The sequence below is a fragment of the Trachemys scripta genome, chromosome 2, assembly GCF_013100865.1.
Source record: "Trachemys scripta elegans isolate TJP31775 chromosome 2, CAS_Tse_1.0, whole genome shotgun sequence".
NCBI lineage: Eukaryota > Metazoa > Chordata > Testudines > Emydidae > Trachemys > Trachemys scripta.
The window spans coordinates 210,510,717-210,533,607 of NC_048299.1; the positions used below are offsets into that span (position 1 = coordinate 210,510,717).

The 22,891-nt window shown below is 40.3% G+C and overlaps 1 protein-coding gene across 29 annotated transcripts in view; it reads left to right on the forward strand.

The window, feature by feature from the left end:
• DTNA (dystrobrevin alpha) overlaps positions 1-22,891 on the forward strand; it is a 280,088-nt gene that overhangs the window by 163,412 nt on the left and 93,785 nt on the right. The gene's annotated exons all lie outside the window — the stretch shown is intronic.

A 22,891-nucleotide genomic window follows, 5' to 3' on the forward strand; every position in this document is an offset into this window, starting at 1 on the left:
GGGAGGAGCAGAGCCGCCATTTTCCCGGACATATTCGGCTTTTTGGCAATTCCCCCCGAACGGGGGTTTGACTGCCGAAAAGCCGGACATGTCTGGGAAAAAGAGGACGTATGGTAACCCTAACTAAAATGAGTGATGTCCCTCAAAGAGTGACAATTGAGAGCTATGTTTGTGTATTACTTTGCATAGCTCCTGTAATCATAGCAGGTAGGCCCTGAGTTATAAAGAATAGCACACAAATTAGATATGCCATCTGCAAAAGCAAAAAAGCCCCATGAAAAGCTAAACAAAATGTTTTGTTATGAACTGAAGGACTTGAGATTTGGGCTCTGATGGACAGCAGAGGTGAATGAATTCTACATGTGGGGAAAGGGGTCCTAAGCTGAGGGGTTCTTGCTGCTGATCACATGGGGCTACATCCACAAAGCACCTAAGAGCCATTTTAGAGGCCTAAGTCCAAAATTTAGTTCCTTAAAACCACTAGTCAGGTGCTACAGGGTTAGGCGGCAGCTATCTTCTCTAGGCACCCATATTTCTGCCAGTGGGCAGTGCAAAGCTGCCTAAGTCCTGATGATGGCAAGCTTGCACCTAGATCCTGGCAGGATTCTCAAACTAAGCGTTTCCCTGCATGTGTTACCTACGGGGCCAGATCCAGTAGGCAATATCAGAGCACACCTACTCTGCACAAATGGAGGCAGCAGTGGTGCCATCCCCTTTACCTCTGTAACCAGACTGCTCCCCTAGCATGTGGGAGATCTAAGTTCAAACCTTCACTCTGTCTGATGTGGAGTTGGGGCTTTAACTTGGCTTCCTGACCTCCCAGGTGCATGCTGTAACCACTAGGGTATAGGGTACTCTGGGGTTTATTTTTTAAATGATCTTGTGCCTTGTGACTCATGAGGCAACTCAGTGTTTGTCTCCATCTGTCTACTGCCACATTTCTTACTCCATTATAGTTTGTTTCCATGATAGCAACCTCTTTCTCAAAACCATTTTTAATATCACATGTTGTCCTCCTCTTTTCCGTCTTCCTCCAAGTGGTATCCAGTAAAGGGCTTGTCTAGCAATAGTCTTTAGACAACCATACAACGTGGCCAAACAACTTCTGCCTTCTTTCTTGAATCATTGTCTGTACAATCTGTTGGCCAGTCCTTTGTAACCAGAGGCAATGCGTAGGGTGACATTTGGGGTCAAGTGCCCCCCCAGATGGGCCTGCCCGAGGGGAGAGAGAGGGGCTCCCTTCTCCCACTGCATCTGCCCTCTGGCACCCTCGGCCCCTGTCCATAAGAACGACCGTACTGGGTCAGACCAATGGTCCATCTAGCCCAGTATCCTGTTTTACACTTAATTTGGCAGTGTTTATGCTCCTTTCTATTTACCTCACTAGGATTTGACTTCCACTTTTTAAAAGATGCTTTTTATCTCTCACTGCTTCTTTTACATGGTTGTTAAGCCACGGTGGCTCTTTTTTAGTTCTTTTACTGTGTTTCTTAATTTGGGGTATACATTGAAGTTGGGCCTCTATTATGGTGTCTTTAAAAAGCATGTCCATGCAGCTTGCAGGGATTTCACTTTAGTCACTGTACCTCTTAATTTCTGTTTAACTAACCCCCTCATTTTTGCATAGTCCCCCTTTTTGAAATTAAAGGCTACAGTGTTGGGCTGTTGAGATGTTCTTTCCCCCCCACAGGGATGTTAGATGTTGTTATATTATGGTCACTATTTCCAAGCGGTCCTGTTATAGTTACCTCTTGGACCAGCTCCTGCACTCCACTCCACTCAGGACTAAATCGAGAGTTGCCTCTCCCCTTGTGGATTCCCATACCAGCTGCTCCAAGAAGCAGTCATTTAAAGTATCAAGAAATTTTGTCTCTGCATTTCGTCCTCAGGTGACATGTTCCCAGTCAATATGGGGATAAGTGAAATCCCCCACTATTATTGAGTTCTTAATTTTGATAGCCTCTCTAATTTCCCTTAGCATTTCATCATCACTATCACTATCCTGGGCAGGTGGTTGATAATAAATCCCTAATGTTATATTCTTATTAGAGCATGAAATTACTATCCATAGAGATTCTATGGAACATGTGGATTCACTTAAGATTTTTACTTCATTTGATTCTACACTTTCTTTCACATATAATGCCACTCCCCCATTCCTCACACGACCTGTTCTGTCCTTCCAATATATTTTGTACCCTGGAATGATTGTGTCCTATTGATTGTCCTCAGTCCACCAGGTTTCTGTGATGCCTATTATATCAATATCCTCCTTTATCACAAGGCATTCTAGTTCACCCATTTTATTATTTAGACTTCTAGCATTTGTGTACAAGCACTTTAAAAACTTGTCACTGTTTATTTGTCTGCCCTTTTCTGATGTGTCCGATTTTTTTATGTGAATATTTCTCGTCTGATCTGGCCCTTACATTATCCTCTTCCGTCCTCTGCTCCTAACTGTAACCTAGAGAATCTCTATCAATAGACTCTCCTCTAAGAGAAATCTCTGTCCGATCCACATGCTCCTCTGCAGCAGTCGGCTTTCCCCCATCTTCTGGCAGCCAGACCTGGGCAGGATCAGCCACTTCTCATACTCTGTGCAGTGCAGCAGCTGCCTGAGAGAGAGCCTGGCTGGGGAAGTGGTGACGTCGGCCCGCTCCCTGCCCGGGCTTGGCTGCCAGAGACGGGCTGAGCAAGTCGGAGTCCGCTTGGGCCTGGGTGCCAGGAAAGTGGCCAAATGTGCCGGGATGAGGCTAAGCAGGAGGACAGAGCCCCCTTCTGCTCCCTGCAGGTAATGTGGGGTGGGAAGAGTCCAGTGGCCCCAGGCCGAGCGCAGGGGTCACTGGGCAGAGGAGACATGTGGGGGAGTCACATGTCCTCCCCCTTAGGTTGTGCCCCCCCAGTATAGGGAGGCACAAGTCAACCAAGTTTGTAACATATCAGCATTAGTTACTTTATCCCACCAGCAGATGCCAAATATTCTCCACAAGCATCTCTGATGCAATGCGTTACATTTCCTGTTGTGGGCTTCTAGCATTTGCCAAGTTTCAGAAGCATATAACCATGTTGGTATCAGAATGACATTACATAACTTTATCTTGATTCTTACGTTAATTTCCTTATTTTTCAAAATATTTACCGGTCTCAAAAAAGCTCCACTTGCCTTCCCAGTTCTTGCTTTGATCTCCTTATGGAGTTGGCCATCAGCACTGATGCTTCCATGATATACAGACTTCTTAACCATGCTGTATTCTTCACTATCAGTCACATACGCACCGTCATTGCTGACTACTCTTTCAACAATGATACTTACGTTTTCTTTTGGCTGTTTCTTAATCCTGTTTGCAGGGCAGCCTCACATTTAACGTTGATAGTGGTCTTTTTCATGGCATCATCATCATCTTTGTCCAACAGACCAATGTCATCTGCCAAGTCAAGTTCTTGAAGTTTTCCTCTACTCCACCTAACTCCTGTATCTTCCTTTGATGTTACTCTTTGCAACACATAATCTATCACAATGTGGAAAATAGGGGGTGATAAAACTAACCCTGCTGTACCCCAGTGATGATATCAAATAAGTCAGTCTCTCCACTTTCTGTCTTTGCACAGCATTTTGAGCCTTTGTACAGCGTCTTGACTAGTGACACTGTCTTTCTAGGAAGCCCATATTGTTGTAAGATGTTCCACAGTGACTCTGTGAATGCAGTCAAAAGCTTTGGTGAAATCTATGAAGTTCAAGACTACTCTTCTCTGGATGGCTAGCCCTTTCTCAATCAGACATCTCAAGATAAAGATGTGATCTACAGTAATAGAGTTCTAGATTATTCCATGCTTTTAATTGAATTGAATTGAATTGAACTTCACCTGGCAGCAAACAGAAAGCCAGTGAAGAAGCTTGAGCAAAGGGTTACATACTCACGGTAGCCTATACCATTCAAGAGGTGGTCAAGTGAAGTCCTCACTCACTGCAACTTATGGGTGGGCTTAAAGTAAGTAATGCTCACTACCGGAGTCAAGAGTGGAGATGGCAAAAGTATGGGTAAGTTTTATGAGATTGGCAATCTCTGGGCCAGCTGCAGAATCTGTAAGCCATTGTGGACCATTGCTGCAATGGAAGAGTCTAGGAGCAGCAGAGGATTCAACTGGACTCAAGATAGGCTTGTGAGAGGCAGATACACACCCTCAAAAAAGAGCAAAGACAGTGCTCCACCCAGACCACTAAATGTTCCCCACTACTACATCAGGATCACTTCTGCCTTATCGGGTGTGAGTTGTAGCTAGTATTTTAGTCATAACTTTCAGTCTCTAGACAAGTGCTGAGATCCCTAAACTGGGGCGGACAAGTGACCAATCACCACTGCCAAATATATGGTGTGTTCTCCAGCACTGAAATTGATGGGGCATGACCATACATTGTCTTTGTTTAGTTAGTTTGATACTGGGGTATCTTTGTAGAGTGTTTGTTTTTAATATTTGTTTTTGTTGCATGTATTAAAAAGTGATTTGTTTATACAGAAAAGCATCCTGAGATGAAATATCATGCTCACAAACACATTCCCTCTAGGCCACAGAGGCAGCAGCAGTGGAACGTAACATAGCGTAATAAAAAAACATTATACAATTAAACATAACTGAGCAATACAGGACTGTACAGCTGGCAAGCTGTTGCCGTCCTTGATGGACTTTGCGCAGTATGTTGAGAGATTATTCCATGCCTGCAGAAAAAGCAAATGCTACTGATTTCCCTAGATCAGAATAAACCATTGGCAGTTGAAAGCCTTAAATTTAAAGCCATGCTGATTATTGTAATATGGGGCTTAATTAAAGTAGACAAATAGGGAGCTCATTTCTCTGATTTTAAATCCAACACGTTGGGTTTTCACAGTTTTGTTTTTTCCCCTTCTGTTTTCTTCTGCGTAAAAGATTTTTTTGCTTTGTCTGCTCTGAAGCATATTACAACTCTTTTCATATGGATGGAGCTGCTGCCAGTGACTGTGATGGTGACCTTGCTAATTTCCATGCTTCTATGCGAATACTTCTTTTCCTCTTCCTTCCACTGTGTTCAAATAGTTACCCCTAAGAGGCACGTAGTCAAATCAGCTTGCTTTTGGTCCCCTTTTGATCTGACCTGCCATTTTAAGTTTGGCTTAAGTTAGGCTAATGATTCACTCTCCTAATGTAGAATAATTCCATATCTGGAATTGATATATAATTGCCTGTAAATGTACTAATTTCAGATATTTTGGTGGAAGCCCCTCTCGCTCTGTGCCAGGATTTTCAGTCTGGCATTATAGCAAACTGTGCTCAACCTGATATTATCAAGCCAGCGCTAGAAATTGACAATTTGGATATCAAACTATGTGATGCTGTTTGTGCAAACGTGCAAGTCAGGCTTGCTGTATAACATGTAGCCAGCCATAACTCTTAAATGCCTCTCATTTTACTTCTGATATTACCAGCATTCCACACAAACTTGGTTTCCCCCTCATTGTTCTGGTTAAAAATATTTACCATGGAAATAAAGGAACAAGAAACTCTGATTATAGAGATATCCATGTAAAAGAAATGAATCCTGCAGCATTTTACGTTTCCTGTATGAATAATATTTTTGTGTCCCTCATTATGAGTCTCTGTCATGTATTGCATCCCATGTGGACCTTGTCAGGTTGAGAATCATTGCAGCAGGCTTCAGGGCAGCCTGCCATGAGATCTTCCTCCACCAACAGCTAGAACTCCAGAGCATTGTCTCTCATGCCTGACTTCTACTAAGAGCAAAAACCCTTCTCTTTGGGCTAAGCACTTCATTTTTAACAAAATGCCATGTGAGCTCTAATATGTCTATATTGAGCAAGTAGGACCTCTAGCTGCAGGGTCTTACTCTTTGAGTAAGAGACATCTATACCCACAGAGAAAGTAAACTGCAAGTATTCAGTGTACCTCCCATGAGAAACCCAAAAGATCTACCTTGTTGGAATTTGAAAGTTTCTTTCCTGGGAGTCCAGTCTGAATCCTGAATCTTTAATCACTACATTGACCAGTGTTGCCAATCCAAACTCTTTGAAAAATTGTGAGTCAGGCCTCTAAAAATAACAAGATTCACTTTAAAATCAGAACTAAAATGCATTTGCAAATTTAACACCATTAATTTGGGCTTGAATAGGGACTGGGAGTGGCTGACTCACTACAAAAGCAGCTTTGTCTCTCCTGGAATTGACACCTCCTCAATTATTGGGAGTAGACTGCATCCACCCTGATCGAATTGGCCTTGTCAATACTGGTTCTGCACTTGTGAAGTAACTCCCTTCTCTTCATGTGTCAGTATAATAATGCCTGCATCTGTAACTTTCACTCCACGCATCTGAAGAAGTGGCTTTTTTACCCATGAAAGCTTATGCCCAAATAAATCTGTTAGTCTTTAAGGAGCCACCGGACTCCTTGTTGTTTTTACTTAAAAATCATGAAATGTAAAAACAAAGCAAAACATTTTGGCTCTTTTGTGAGCCTGTATGGTATGCTTAGGTTTGAAAATGTAACTTTTCTTTGTAACCACGATGGCTAGAAACTCCAGGGTTTTTTTTTTTTATTATTTTTTAAAGAAACTCCAGATTCTTACACATTCACATGACACCAAGAGATGAGACTTTAAGAAGAATTTGAAATATCATGAGACTCATGATAAAATTGTGAGAGCTGGCATCTGTGAAGTTCTAAACTATTCACAAACTTAGTGCTTTCAGGTGCTCTTTTGTTTTTTCCAGGTATTTAGTCAGGGACCTAATGCTCCATAAGACAGCCTAGTGCCTTGTGAGTTTCTAGTCTTTTGGAGTGGGGAGAAGGGAAGAGAAAGGGGTGTATAGATTGTACACATGCTCTAGTTTTTTAATCAGAAGTTCATGAGGATTTATTTTAGCACAATCACTGCAGCCAAATACTTCATGGAGATTTACATCCGTAAGTTATTCACTGGCAGCACAATATCCTGAAACTATTCCAAAGTGTCTTAAAAAAAATCTGTCTTTTTAAAAGTTCATGAATATGGATATGCTTGATAGCATAACAGCTGGTGAGTAAAGTGTGTTTGAAATTCTTACAGAGAGGGTGCCGCTAGAAACTCAACATTTATCCATAGTTACGAGACAATGGAATAGGAGAGAACTGTGGTATATCAGATGCTACTGTGGGTAAATGTTGGGTGTTTTCTTTTAATGGCCACCACTGGAACTGTCACACCTCAGGAATAGTGATGTGTTGCTTACCTGATCGTTGGGCTCATTTTATCCCTCAAAAGGAGGTGTGGAAGTGAAATGTAGATCTTCAAAAGGTTGATTTGTTTAGGGATTAATTTTTCAGCGGTATTGACGACCCACAAATCCACTTGACTTCAGTGGAGGCCAAGAGCAATCAGCACCTCTGAAAATCAGGTCTTAAATAGTGTCCTGGCGAGTTGCAGAAACTCTTCTACTTTTAATTTTTCATTTACAGTGACCAGTGGCTGAACTGGCAGCCCTGCTGAAGTCATAATTTAAGCACAAGTGTCGGACAAACAGTAGCAGTTCAAGTTTCTCCTCACTATGCCCCACTAAGGGTGCCTCAGGCCAGGCTTGACGTGACTTCTTGTAGTTAGAACATAGTTCAGTCTCTGTTTTCACCTGTTTCTTGCCCTCTCTGCTGAAACCGCCAAACATGGTGCTACATGTGGTTGTTTTTGTGACGTAGGCACTAAAATGGGACGGTTGGATCATTTCCTGAACTGAGGTCTCTGAACAGCTGTCATGTGACCTGGCATGATTTGAAGTAGATACCCAGAAATGAAAGGTTCCATATATCCCATTGCCTATCATTACCTTTCAATCCCCTTGAAGAATACTATAAACAAGGGGGCAAAGGGAATTATTCCTATTATTTTTCTATAGTATTTTTTTAAACAAATACTAAAGACAGCATTAAAGTATACACACTCTGTGATGTCAACTTTATCAACAGTTTTGCGTTCTCTGCAACTCTCATTCTGCACCTTTGCTCACTGTCCCTCCCTTCATTCTGCACTTCTGTTCAGTTGTATCCTCTCTTTGACACTTGGCTCCTTGCTGCCACTCCTTTGCCTAGTAGTCCATTGCACTGTAGCATAAACTGGGCTCTCTTCTTGCATCTCTTTTCGCTATTCTTGCTTCTATGCTGTCTATGAACTATGTGGACTTCCCCCATTCTAAATGAATTATCTCCTCCTTCAGGCCCACCATCTTTCTGGCCAAAGGCCCTGGCTTCTCTGACCCACATGCCTACAACCCACAAAGATGCTTCTTTTGATTCCTTCCTTGAACCCTCTCCACTTCATTACCTTCCACCTTCTCTGCCCAGTAACTTTTTATGTAGAACAGACCTGAAGAAAGCTGACCTGGTGTGTGCCCCCTCTGAGCAACTATTTTCCCTTTTTTCTTTTTAAGCAGAACTAGCTTCGCTGGATGGAGTTCCAGGTGTAGGCCCTGACTTCATATCCTGCAACAACCCCCTTCTTTACAAGGAGGACCTTCTGCATACTCTCATACTTCCACAAGAGACACTTTCCCATCTAAGCATTGCTCATTTTGTTTTCAAAGAGCTGCATCAAAAATAGGTTAACATACTATTGATGCCCTGGTTTAAACTCACAATATTTAGGAAATGATCATTCACTCATGCTGTTGGGCCTATGAATTGCAGATGGGACCCTTTTCTATAAGGCTTCAGTTCAGAGAAAGATTTTGTATACCATATACCTGATGCACCAGGAAATAATAGGGTGATTGAAAAATAAAATGTTGGCCTTAATAATAATTTCCTGACTTTTGTAGGTATTACAGGACTTTAATGTATAATGATGCATGTCCACACTGTGGTGTTTTTAATATGACTTTTTAGGAATCTGCACAATGAATATTAAATTTCCACTGTTGCTACCCAGAACAGCTCTTCATTCTTTATTGTGTGAAGTGACTTTACTGATAATATTTTGTATAGACCAGGCCATAAACCAAAGTCTTAAGGCCAGATTCCTAGCCAGAAGGGACCATTATGATCATCTAGTCTGACTCCTGTGTAGTACAGGCCATAGAACTACCCCAAAATTACATCTAGAGAATTTTTTTTTGTGGGGGGGGACAGCCAATCTTGATTTTAAAATTGTCAGTGATGGAGAGTCCATCATGACCCTTGGTAAATTGTTCCAATGGTTAGTTACTCGCTCCACTAAAGATTAACACCTCACTTCCACTCTGAATTTGTCTAGCTTCAGCTTCCAGCCATTGGATCATGTTATACCTTTCTCTGCTACCTTGAATAGCCTATGATTAAATTTTTGTTCCCCATATAGATGATTATGGACTGGAATCATCACCCTTTAACCTTCTCTTTGTTAAGCTAAATACATTCTGCTATTTGAGTCTATCACTATACCACATGTTTTCTGATCCTTTAATCATTCTTGTGGCTCTTCTCTGAACCCTGTTCAATTTATCAAATCCTTCTTAAATTGTAGACACCAGAACTGGACACAGCATTCCAGCACCAATCGCACCAGAGTCAAATACAGAGCTAAAATAACCTCTCTACACCTACTCAAGATTCCCATGTTTATGCATCCAAGGATCACATTAACCCTTTTTGCCACAGCATCACACTACATGTGAGGCAAACTCACAGCCAGTCACTCAGCTGCCATGATTTATCCTCCACAAAGCCTGCTGTGACTCCTACTCCTGCTTGGGGGAGGGAATAGCTCAGTGGTTTGAGCATTGGCCTACTAAACCCAGGGTTGTGAGTGGGGTAAAAATCTGTCTGGGGTTTGGTCCTGCTTTGAGCAGGGGGGGTTGGACTAGATGACCTCCTGAGGTCCCTTCCAACCCTGGTATTCTGCTTCTATGCTGCAGCAGCCTACCTCTGGGCAGGTCCTGTGCAGCTGATCTCCAGGCACAGGTATTTCACTGACCCTCCCCCCCCTCCAAAGCTGCAAGTTAGTCTGTGCAACAGCCCTACTGGGCCAGGAACCCTCCAGCTGCCTCACAGTGTTACTGAATCCCTAAGCTTCCAGCCTGCCCTTGAGCCCAGTTCCTGTTCCTGCCCCAGCCCCACACTTCCCCAAGCCTAGTTCCAGCCCACTTCAGCCCATGCCCATGCACTACTCTGACCCTGTCCCTCTAGCCCTGCATCCACCTCCTGACCACCCAGCCTCTTGGATTGACTCCCACCCAGCTTCGACCTTGGCCTCTATCTGGAATCCTGATTTGGCTTGTCTACAGACTCTGACCTCAGTTTCAGCGCTTCCCTCGTTCCAGTTCCAACTCTACAGCTGGCTTCGATCCTTGTACCTGTGCTTAATACTGCTCTAACCACCAGGCATGACTGCCTTGAACCCAGAGCCTGACACTCGGAGCACATGTTCAACTGATTATCCACCAGGACCCCCAAATGTTTTTCATAGTCACTGATTCCCATGATAGTCACCCATCCTGTAATTATGGCCTACGTTCTTTGTTCCCTAGGCGTATACATTTACATTTAGCTGTATTAAACTCCATACTGTTTGCTTGCACCCCATTTACCAAACAATCCGGATAACCCTTAGTCAGTGACCTGTCCTCTTCATTACTTACCACCGCCCCATTTTTGTGTCATCTGCGAACTTTATCAGTGATAATTTTATGTTGTTTTTTTCTAGGTCATTAATAAAAATCTTACATTTCGACTGAGTTGCAGCCGTGACATACAGTGGCATTCCTGAGCTGTAACTGAGAGGAGAATTTGATCTTTAATATTGTTTAAAGTGTGGATGATTGCAATAAAAAACCTGTAGACTAAACATTTTCTACGGCCAGGTCTACAGTAAGAAGTTAAGTTGACCCAGCTAAGTCATTCAGGGTTGTGATAAATCCACATCCCTGAGTGATCTAGTTAAGCCAACCTAACCCCCAGTGTAGACTGCACTAGTTACTGGTTCTAGGGGAGGTGGCTTAACTACAGTGGCAGAAGAACCCAACCGTCGCTGTATTGAGTGTTTACACTGAAGCTCTACAGTGGTGCAGTGGCAGCAGTTTAAGTGTAGACATAGTCTTTGTTCATGATCTGAATATAGAGCCTTATTATAATCTGATTTACAACTGGGAGTAACCCAGTTGATGTCACTGGAGTTACCCTGGTTTAAAAGGGAGGTATGTAAGAGAAGGATCAGGCCCTTAATGTATACTTTGAAAAGATTGTATTTAATTTCTTACGAAAGGAGCAGAATCTAGAATCATACTGTATCTCCTCTGAAGGTTTTGATCTTTCCCTAGCGTCATTTTTCACTTTTCATTTTGTCTCCATCAAATAATCTAAAGTTTGCTTCTTTCTTGAAACCCTCTTTTGTCTTGGCTTTGCAGGAATTCTTAAAATCTTGCATGTGTAAAATAAAGGATGACAGATAAGCGACCATGTGTGTCAAGACTCTTACTCATCTAAGGGTTCTGGCAACATCATTAAAGAGCTTCTGTCACACTCTGGCAAAGTGTAAATATGTAATACTTTACCTAGCCCCCATCTGTCACTTTTGTATTTTATACTGATTCTTTATATCGTTGCAGATTGTTGAGGTATTGTGTGTCAGTTGAAGGAAGCGTCTCTGCTTTCCTCAGACTATTCCTAATGCCCTGTTCATTCAGTGATGCAGCAATTCAGTGACTGACATCACAATTTGCTGAAACGGAAAGGACTGTGTGGTAGCACTGGGTTTTGGTGTTACCAAATATAACAGCTAGGGGAAGAAGCTAAATGGAACATAGAACGTTGTTTTTAAGAGACACATACCTTGGAAACTGGCAGTGATGGGAAAGCAAATACAGAAAGACTATGTGGCATCAAAATAGGGTTTTAGTAAAATGTATTGTACAGTTTGCTTTAATGAGACAGTGGCTCCTTTAAACTGCAAGCTTAAAGCAGAGAAAATGGATAGTTGTGTTCCCATATCACAAAGCCTGTAGCAGTAACTAGCATTCTAGTGCCATTCTCAGCCAAGGATTAAATGGGCCTAGAGAATCTTGCCTCTAGGGCCCTATGTATATCAGAAAAATGTTCACCAGTGTACCTATACCAAGGTAAGCTACATTGGTGTATGCCCACTTTACACCAATGTAGTGACTATACATCACAGGTTGACACTGGTTTACTGTAGTTACACCAGTACAGATTTTCCTACTGTAGATTGTCTCTGGATTGAGCAATATTGGTAAAAAAACAAGGAGAAATCTTACACTGTCACTGTCTGTCCATGCTGTGTCTGTACTGTGAGCAAAGAAAGAAATTTAATCATCAGGACTGTTTATTTGGCAGCTTTCCCAAGCATTAACTTCAGTTTAAATATATTAACTTATTTAAAAATTATGTGAAATCTTAATAGGACAAATTCTATCCATATTATATCAGGAAAGCAAAAATAATCGGATCAGCTTAAGAATTCCAGCCATCTAAGTGAATGCACAGAAATTATATTACATTGTTTATTTTACAATGAATATTTGGGCCCAATTCATTATTTTTCTCTGCCTCGTGCCAACCCTTAATGTTAAAAAATCATGAGTCAGACCCCCCCCACAAAAATCATGAAATCTGCTAAACAATCATGAGATTTTTAAAATATAATAGATTTTGCATTCATTTTATTTGCCCTTTGATTTCTGAGCCTCTAGTGCACACTCATGTGAACATTTTCAAGCTTTTCTCTGCAGCCATAGGGGCTGGGAACTTTTTTTAAAATGAAAATTGAGCTCCTCACAGAATCCGAGGATTCCAAGAGATTGGGGCTTTAAGAAATACACCAAATATCATGGGACTCACGATAAAATCACAAGAGTTGGCAACACTGTTTACATCAGTGCAAAGTGCGTGCAAAATACTAACATTCTGGTTTGGTCACATTTTACATACCCTGCACTCATTTTGTATAAATGGCTGCACAGCATGGAGGGCAACAATGACTTGGGCCTAGTATTTTAGATATTTTCCTGTATTTTTCTCTGACACCAAAAATCTTAAAGTTCCATAAAAAAGAAAACTGTGGTGGTCTCCAGGCCTAACTTTTGAAAAAAGCATACCGATAACGCTGTCAGAGGTTTTCTGACCATGATAACAATATTTAAGCCAACATAAAAAATATCTGCTATTTGCTCTTTATAGGTTGTTCCGTACATTATCCTTCATAAGCTACTCACACTGCCAAATCTCTAAGCTTACTGCGTTTATTCAAGTAAATACACAGACCAGGCTATTTTCTGGAGGGAACCGCAGAAATCCACAGTGTTTGATTTGTGCTGGTCTGCCTGACGTAATGCCAACATACAGTTAAAATCTGATAGCAGATATATGCCAGGCTTACTAAAATATGCATGGTGCCATCTAGTGGTTATTACTGTTAAAGTAAGGTTTTTATGCCCAACGTCCTGCTTATCTTCTGAATTACTTCTGCCTGAAGATATTGCACAGAATCCAATGGCTATGCCAGACAGTAAAAATGTGGCTTTCTTCTTAAAAGGCCCAGTACTGAATTCAAGCTACTGCAGTCTTTCAACTTAGCTTGATCTTTTAGCATTTCTTCTAAAATTGGAAGTTCCTTTTTTTAAAATTTTGTCAGAAAATATATATTTTTAAAGTCCCCTTAATTCAGTTTCCTCAAGGGAAGATGTTGCATTGATAAGGAACTTCCTCATTCAAAGTCCAGTTATTACATCACTGTTTAATACTATGTGGACACTTCCCCCTCCCCCTCCTCTTACTCCGGTCCCCATCTTTTGAGCTGTATGTGAACTTTCCCTATAATACATTGTTTTTTTTATAATCTGGAACACAGTGTGTTTATTTAAAAATTATAAAAGGCTACAGTGTTGCTGTTTGAACCACAGATGTGGTATTCACCTACATACAGTATGTTTTAAGGGAAGTGAGAGAATTACAAGAATTACATTACAGGGTGACAAAACACACCTGAATTCCAAGATAGAATTCCCTTGTATTGCATTTTTCCAGATATTGTTTTCAAAATACATTTTTAAAAAGGAAACCTTTGCCTCATATAAAGCTGATCCTGGATTTCTTGTGATTTCAGAGTTCCCATTTCTCATTTTAAAAAATGGATTAGTGTCATGGTGGTATATGAATAATAATAGGACATTATGATATATCAGTGTTTTTGTCTCCATATATTTGCTATTTTATGGGTATTTGCTAAATGTATAGCTATGAAATACTTGCTCAGGTAGCTCTGTTATTGCATATATTGTACTGTAGTTTTATAAGTGAAGAAAGAGCATGTTCAAATATTCAGCCCAGTTTTGGTAGTTGATCTGTCTACACTACAGATTTTAATCATGTTACCAAGTCAGTAGACAACTATATTGTAACGGAGTTCTCTGACTTCATTGTAATCATAGTGTTGATGGACCTAGAGGCAGTCTTAGTTTATTTTATAGAACTTTTTGCTTTGTTCAGCTTTTGAATCTATGGTTTAATGGTGGTTGTTCTGTTTCCATTTAAATGAGAAAAGTAGTGACCATTTTCCTAGTCTTTGGTTGAGGAGCAAGTGACAACTGCTTCTTCAACCCGACTTTTTGAAAAATTGACAAACATTGGTGCTGATGGCGGGAAAGTCCAGTAAGTGCCTTTCCCATCACCTCCCTTCAGTTTTCAAATAACTTTGAGTGACAGAAATTCTCATTTTCAGGAAAGAATGGCAGGGAGGAAAAGGAGCTTTTATGGCATAAAAGAAAAAGGATTTACTGCGGCAGTGGAGTCTATTCCTTCCTAAGACACAGAGGGCCAGGGTGATGCAAGAGTAAGAAAAAAGAAAGAACATTTCAGTGCATTAATAACTTAATGGTGCTCCTATTAACTCAGTAATAACCAGAGCCTGAGCTAATAAATGCCTTCTGCAGACTGAGTTTATGCATTGTGCTCCTGTGATCATAACTCTAAAATCCAGTAAAATAGCCTTTAGTCCATGCCAGGCAAAGTAGGAGGGATATAGGCATTAGGTTGGGAGGAAGTATCTTGGGACCTGGAGGAGGTGAAGGGGTCAAATCACCATTGGCACCTCCTCCTGGCCAGGCATGGTGTCGCAGCTCTCGCTCTCTGCTGGATGTCTCCTCCCAATGGCAGCTCCGTCTCTGCAGTGGCCTGCCTCTTCCTGTGACCTGGCCCTCCGACCAGGTCACTTTGAAGTCTCTTCACTTCTGGGGTAGTCTGTGAACAAAAAGCAAAGAGAATTAATGCAAATAAACGGAATTAGTAAGAGATAGAGGGAAATGATTCCCGCTCAGGGTGCATCAGGAGCTGGCCCTCCCGTCCCTCAAGGAGGGGCCTTCAGTCAGTGGTTGTCTGGGAAGCTCCTGCCTTTCTCGGCCCTTTCCTCAGGAGCTGAAGGTCTGTTCTCTTCCCTGGTCTGCCAACAAGTGAGCTGCTCTTCTCCTCCTCCAGCTGTGCAGGTGTGACCAGAACCACTCCTTAACCCCTTGTTGTCCAGCATGGGGAGGGTTGTATACCCCCACACAGGAGATCAAAGATTTTGATAAGTCAGATAAACATCTTCTGCATTGGTTGATTATCGGAATGGGACCTCTGAAACATTTGCATAAATATGAATTGATTGAGTGACTCAGTTTAAAAAGCATTACTTAATGTTTACTTTCCATCCGTTATAAACGTGCTCTTCTTCACTCTAGAGTGTCACAGTTAGCGTGGGCAGGCTGATCTGAATTGCATTTCTTTAGCTTCCTACTGAATATGTACCTCACAACACTGGAAAAAATATGACTCTCTCGAAGCAGGAAAAGAGGAAGCCATGCTTAGAAAGCTAACTGAAACAAAGGGGTGCCTCTGAGGTTCTGGGGATCAAAGGAAATCTAGATTAAGTGCTTGGTCATCATAAAGGTTCTATATGGGCCTGATACAAAACCCACTGAAGTCAAGGGGAGTCTTTCCATTGACTTCAGTGGGCTTTGATCAGGCCCTGGGCCCTTTCTTTAAGTGCATGTAGCATAAGAGGGAAGCTGAGCACAGTATATATGTGCACTAGCCCAGTGGTTCTCAAACTATTGTACTGGTGACCCCTTTCACATAGCAAGTGACACCCCCCCCCATTATAAATTAAAAACACTTGTTTATATATTTAACAATATTATAAATGCTGGAGGCAAAGCGGGGTTTGGGGTGGAGGTTGACAGCTCGTGACTCCCCATATAATAACCTCGTAACCCCCAGTTTGTTAACCCCTGCACTAGCCTATTGCAATGAATGTGTTAGTACTAATTCCTTTCCAAAAAGCTGGAAGTTGTGTGTTTTTTTAAATAGTATGATACACTAGAATATAATATAAACATCCTGGCACCGCACTTGAGATTGTCATTAGGTCATGGCATGGAAAAAGTTCTGTACCATTGCGTCTGGCATGTTGGTTTACTCGCTGGTAAAACACTGAGATAGGATTTTCAGTTTAGGTGCTTTGTCAGATTGATGGGAGGAGCAGCCTGGCCACGAACAGATGTGCTTTAGCTGGAAACTGCATCTAGTTGCATGCACTATTGTGAAGCTGTTAGCAGGTAGAAGAGAGAACGAACAATGTTGTGAGCCTGGTGGCTTGGTTTGGGTTGACTTGATGTGGTTTGATGGCACTGATGATGATGGAATTGCTCTAGTGCTCTGATATGTGATAGGCTCCATAGAGTGTGCTCTAAAAGAATTCTCTTAACCCATTTTATAATATTTTTAAGTTTTTCACATTTAATGAAACCCACATGAAAATATTTGACATACATTTAAGTTCCATTGACTTCAAATGGGACTACTCACCTATACTTAAACTTAAGCATGTGCTTAAGTGCTTTGCTGAATTGGGGCTTTCAAGAAATATATATACGTATGTTGGTTTTGGAAGTAATTTTAATGATATTTATTTAAAAGTTGTTCCTGTTTCTAAAGTCACAAGCAAGAATCTGTGGAGTAAGATTTCTCTCTCAACTATTGACCGTATGTGTTTAATTTACATTTAGTTAGACCTAGTGTATGTTAAGAAAATTTGAATTGATTATAAAAGCCCCTGTTTCAGTCACATCCCATCAGTGATTAAATATAATCTCTCCCTCTCCAAATTAATTTAGTACAGCTCATAATTTCAGATAGAATGCAAAAAAAGGATTAGAACTTTAGAGTGAGCAAATCCATTTCATGTTCAAAAGTCTTAAAGACACCAATTATTTTTAAACTTTTTTTTTTTTTTTTTTTTTTTTACGTGCAGGTAGCAGACTTTTAGTAACAGGTGATACTTGAGGTAATCTGACTCCCTTCAGATTTGTGATGTATCTAAGATTATATCTCCTGGGCACACTAGAGTTCTAAATAAACTATATGATAGAAAAGAATACGTCATTTCTCTGTGTAAATAAAACTTTATTTATTTTGAGTATGAATGAGAGTTGTTTCAGTCCATCTCTCTCACACTTATTTCATATATTGGGGTGTTTTCTAAAGATATTTTTTAAATACCAAACAGAAAATAACCAGTACACAGAACACTAAATTAAAAATTTAAGGATTTCCAACTCATTGAGACCAAAGACAGCTGAAGACTGGAAGGAAGATCATAACCAGCAGAATTGGTTCATGTATTTATAGTGTGGAGCATTACAATTTTCCTCTAAATTATTCAGAAATTAAGCTGTTGACTGAATTACAAAATGATGGAAATATGTTTTTATTTACTTTCTTTCGGTGTGTAGATTTTATTATAACAAAGTGTTGAGAGAAGTAAAAAGTGACCTGAAAAGAGTGAAAATAGAGGGATGAGATATAAAGCAACTGGGCATCCATATTCTTCTTGGTATGTGGGGAAACATAATACCTTTTTCAAATTGATTCAGCATTCTCCCCCGCGCAGTTAAATATGTTCTAATGGCTAATGTTTTGTGTGAGCTATTAGTAAATGCAACTGTCACATTTTTACCTACATGGTCACTGTAGATAAATGTACCAGTGTCTAAGTTTTAGTGCAAAATTCTCTGCAGACATAAATTGATGCTATACTGGCTTCCATGGAACCATGCCAGTTTAGACCAGCAGAGAATTTTGGTCTAAATTCTATCACCTTCTATAGTACACAGGGTTACCTGAATATAAAAAGTGCTAAATAAAATTAAACGTGCTTCTGTAATAGGGCACATTATTTGGTGTTTCAGAGTTACTCTGTCTTTGAATCATGAATTCAAAATACTCATGCTAGACTAGTGTCTTTTTGCCTAATATCTGATTTGGTTTTCTTTTTCCTGTTCAGTGAATCCTTTTGTTCAAATTGTTCATCACCACAAATACCTAATCACCAGTAGTTTTGTTAGGAGCTTTGTTTTCAAATCATCTAGCTGAAATGGAGTAGAAGGTGGCAAGTTGTGGCTATAAATTGTGCCCGCTGCTATTTTATGCTAATACATCCCATTATTTTTGTTCCCCCATTTTCCTGTCCCAACTTCCCACTTATTTGCTTCATCACCTATTATTTATTGAGATTTAGATTAAGCTCTTTGAGGCATGGACTGTCATTTACTCTATGTTTGTACTGTACAGTGCCTACCACAATATAAATTATTTATACAAGCATTTTTATTAATAAACAATATGGGCACTTATCAGTCAGATCAAAGTTGGCAAGGGGTAAGATATTTAAAGTTCTGGGCACATATTTAAGATCTATGTGGACTGGAACATACGTTCTTTATTAGTACATAATTAGAAACCGGGGGTCCCATGTTACTAATCCTTACTCAGACAAGTAGTCTCATTAACTTCATTGGGGCTACTTGCATGGATAAAGATTAGTAGAATCACTTCCCAGACCATGTCTGGGGCTCTGTGAGGTAATATGCATTGTATTATTTGAATTGTATTTTATGGTGTGTTTACTCTTGATCCTCTAGTTAGTTACTAAAATTGAAACAATATGAAGATAAATAGTGCTTGGACTAGTTGGGGAGGAAATGAACAGCAGCAAGTAGTAGGTTGTTCATCTGCTTAATCCCACCTCTATCAGAATGAATTAATAGTTTAATGAGTTTTGTTTACACTAACCATTAATTATCTTTAAAAGAACCAACTAGAATATGGAGCTCTCCAGGATGGTATTTATAAATGTCTTAATCTGTGAGAGTTAATTTAACAAAATAGTATTTGTCTCAGAAGTTCTAATGGTGACATTTCGCTTGTCATTGACTCCAAAAATGACATTGCAAAGATATAATGGTAACATATAGCTTGGCCATTGATGGCAAAATGACATACTTTTTTTTCATATTTGGGCAAATGAGGGATGATTTGGTTTAGATGACTATCCATGCTGTTCATCCTTATGAGGCCTTTTTGAAAGGTCTCTGGAAAATGCATGGTACATATGCTTTGCGTAGCGCTGTACTGCACAGGAATGTTTGATATCAAGTTTCCTCCTGAGCGCCCACTGATCTTTCTGTAATACAAAAAATATTGATGGTTTTTAGGGCTATCAAATAATTTAAAAATTACAAATAATTACAAGGTTAAAAAAATAGTCATGATTAATTGCAGTTTTGATCACACTGTTAAACAATAATAGAATACCAATTTAAATTTATTATAAATATCTTGGATGTTTTTCTACATTTTCAAATGTATTGATTTAAATTACAACACAGAATACAAAGTGTACAGTGCTCACTTTATCATTTTTATTACAAATATTTGCACAGTAAAAAAGATAAAAGAAATAGTATTTTTCAATTCACCTCATACAAGTACCGTAGTGAATCTCTTTATTGTGAAAATGCAACTTACAAATGTAGAATTTTTTTTTTTTACATAACAGCACTCAAAAACAAAAGAATGTAAAACTTTAGAGCCTACAAGTTGAAGCATGAAGGGGCATATGAATGTTTAGCATATCTGGCACATAAAGACCTTGCAAAGCCGTATACAAAAGTGGTATGTGAATGCCTGTTCATGCTTTCAGGTGTGAACAAGAAGCGGGCAGCATTATCTCCTGTAAATGTAAACAAACTCGTTTGTCTTAGCGATTGGCCGAATAAGAAGTAGGACTAAGTATATACCCACGCCCTTCGAGAAGTTTTGGGCCCTGGTAAATCATGTTCACTGTGGGCCTACCCTCTCCCATTTCATTTTATTTACACAAACATTACAGACATTTGGGGGGGACGGGACTGAGCTTGGGGCCCCAGTATTGGTACAATTGTCCCCACTTTCCCTCCTTCTCATCAACCCTGTATATACCAGCTAACTGACCACTAGAATGCACTAATTGAAGCTCAATTGCAGTAAGTATAAGATCCATCCAGATTGGTTTGGTTGAATTGCTGGGTGGGTTGCCTGCTGGCCCATCCAGTTGGTCTGGGGTCTGGACCACCCTGAAAGCCAGACCTCTTGTTTATGTTTGTCTAGAACTGCTGCTGAAACTGCACACTTAACTTTGTTGCCTTCTCATTGCACTTATCTTCTTATTAAGGCCACCTAATTTGTGTATTCTAAGCCCAACTGTCCCATCAATTGGCAGCTTGCTTTCTATTGCCTGTCTGGTCCCCTTCCATTACTGGGTCAGAGTAAAAAAAAATGCTTGTGGATAGTTCCATCTCCTTGACCCTCAGCTGGCCTAACATCTGGCTCCCCCTTTCTTTCCCCAGCCTGACTCTGGCATCTGGATTTAAGTACTAGTCGTGTCATCAAACTTGTATTTAGATTTACTACTTCCACAGAGACAAACTGCAAGTAGGGGTGGCTGGCTATCTGAAGAGATGGAAGCTTCTTTTAAAACAAGTTGGCTTTACCTTGGTGGCTAGTTGCAGCCAAAAGGAGTTAAGCTAGTTGGGAGGTGCAGATAAAAGGGACTTGGGATCCACTCCAACACTTCTGTTGGAGTGACATCCTCCTCTTCCAGTTGGAGGATAGGAGAATAGGATAGGTGGCAAGAGCATCAGAAGGAATGAACTTCCAGCTGTGTGTTCTGTCTACCTAGCCTAGTCTAGGAGGATGCTCAATCTAACCTGCTGAAAAGGTCACTTATAAGCATTTCCTTGTGTTACAAAGACCTACGATACCAACTAAGTCTGACCATAGAACTACATCATGCAACCTTTCCCAGTGTTTTCCTGCTCCACTTGCCATATGTTAGCAAAAGTGTCTTTGTCTAGTACATTCAGGGAAGTTATGCTGTCACTAAGGCCTGGTCTAAACTGGGCGGGGGGGGGGAGGGGAATCGATCTCAGTTACACAACTTCAGCTACGGTGTCTTCACTGCAGTAAGTCGATGGCTGACGCTCCCCCGTCGACTCCACCTGCGCCTCTTGCCCTGGGGAGTACCGGAATCGACAGGAGAGTGCTCGGCAGTCGATTTATCATGTCTAGACTAGACGCGATAAATCGACCCCCAATGGATCGATCGCTGCCCATCCCAGACGGTAATGTAGACAAGCCATAAGTTTGCGTTCTCTACCCTCCCTCCATTGGCATTACAGCACATGCAAATGGGAGCAGAGCACCATAGATGCTATTGTAAAAGGTAGAAATAAAGAAATCCCCTCATATAAAAAAAGAATTACAGACCATTTAAAGAGGATTAGGGTGATGTCTTTATTCATAATAATATGCATTTCTTCCAAGGTGCAGATGTACCTCAATATGTTGTAAGATATTAGGACAATGCAACATTTATCACTAATAAAAAAAAATCTGTACTGTAACCTTGTATCTTTACTGTATGCATCTTATAAAATATTAACCGTTCAGTTGAGAAACAAATGTTACTAAGGATAAGAACAGCTGGAATGGTACTTTGGATTCGAATTTGGATGAATCCAGAGTTTTGAACTAGAGCAATTTTTGAAAACATATTGAATGATCCTCCACCACTGGAAATTTTGACTTGCAGTGACCTGATAAAGTCACCATAGTAACATCAAGATACACACAAGGTTTTCCCTCTGACACTAAATTTTGGAATTTTTTTTTTCCCTTTAAGCTACCCTGGTGAAAAGACAGAATGGTGAAGTTTAGATTGGGCAGGGAATCTAAAGAGAAGGGACGATTTTACAAAACACATGGCAAATGTATTTAAGAGAATGAAATATGATTTGAAGATACTACTGTACCTTTTCTTTTTAAAACTATAATTTAATCTGTCCAAATGCAGTTATACTTTATTCTGTTTTTGTAAAGCACTTTGACTCTGGTACAAGTTACTGAACAGGATTTTCAAAAGTGCCTGAGTTTGAAAGTCAATGTGAGATAAGTACTTAACTTTCTTAGGAACTTTTGAAAAACTTTTGAAAAAAGGGGGGAGAGATAGCTCAGTGGGTTGAGCATTGGCCTGCTCAACTCAGGGTTGTGAGTTCAGTCCTTGAGGGGGCCACTTAGGAATCGGGGGCAAAAATCAGTACTTGGTCCTGCTAGTGAAGGCAGGGGGCTGGACTTGATGACCTTTCAAGGTCCCTTCCAGTTCTAGGAGATAGGATATCTCCATTATTTAAAATCCCACCAGCTCTGTAAATTAATAAGAGTAATTTTCAAGCTGCTACCCATAAAGTTATGATGCAGGAAAACACTTAAGGAAGTGATTAATTTTAAACATGTGCTTAATTTCTGTTGACTTAATGGGACTTAAATTCACACTTAAGTGTTTTCCTAAATGGGAAATGCTTTTTTCCTGAATTGAAGCCAACCTCACAACTTCTGATGACATCTCAACTAAACTAATATTTTATTTATGATTATTTTATTAGCAGATATGGTGTTTTCCTTGCTATTTTCTCCTGATTGATTTAAGATGGAAAAAATCATTTGTTATTTATACGTAAAATATCACCTGAACTAT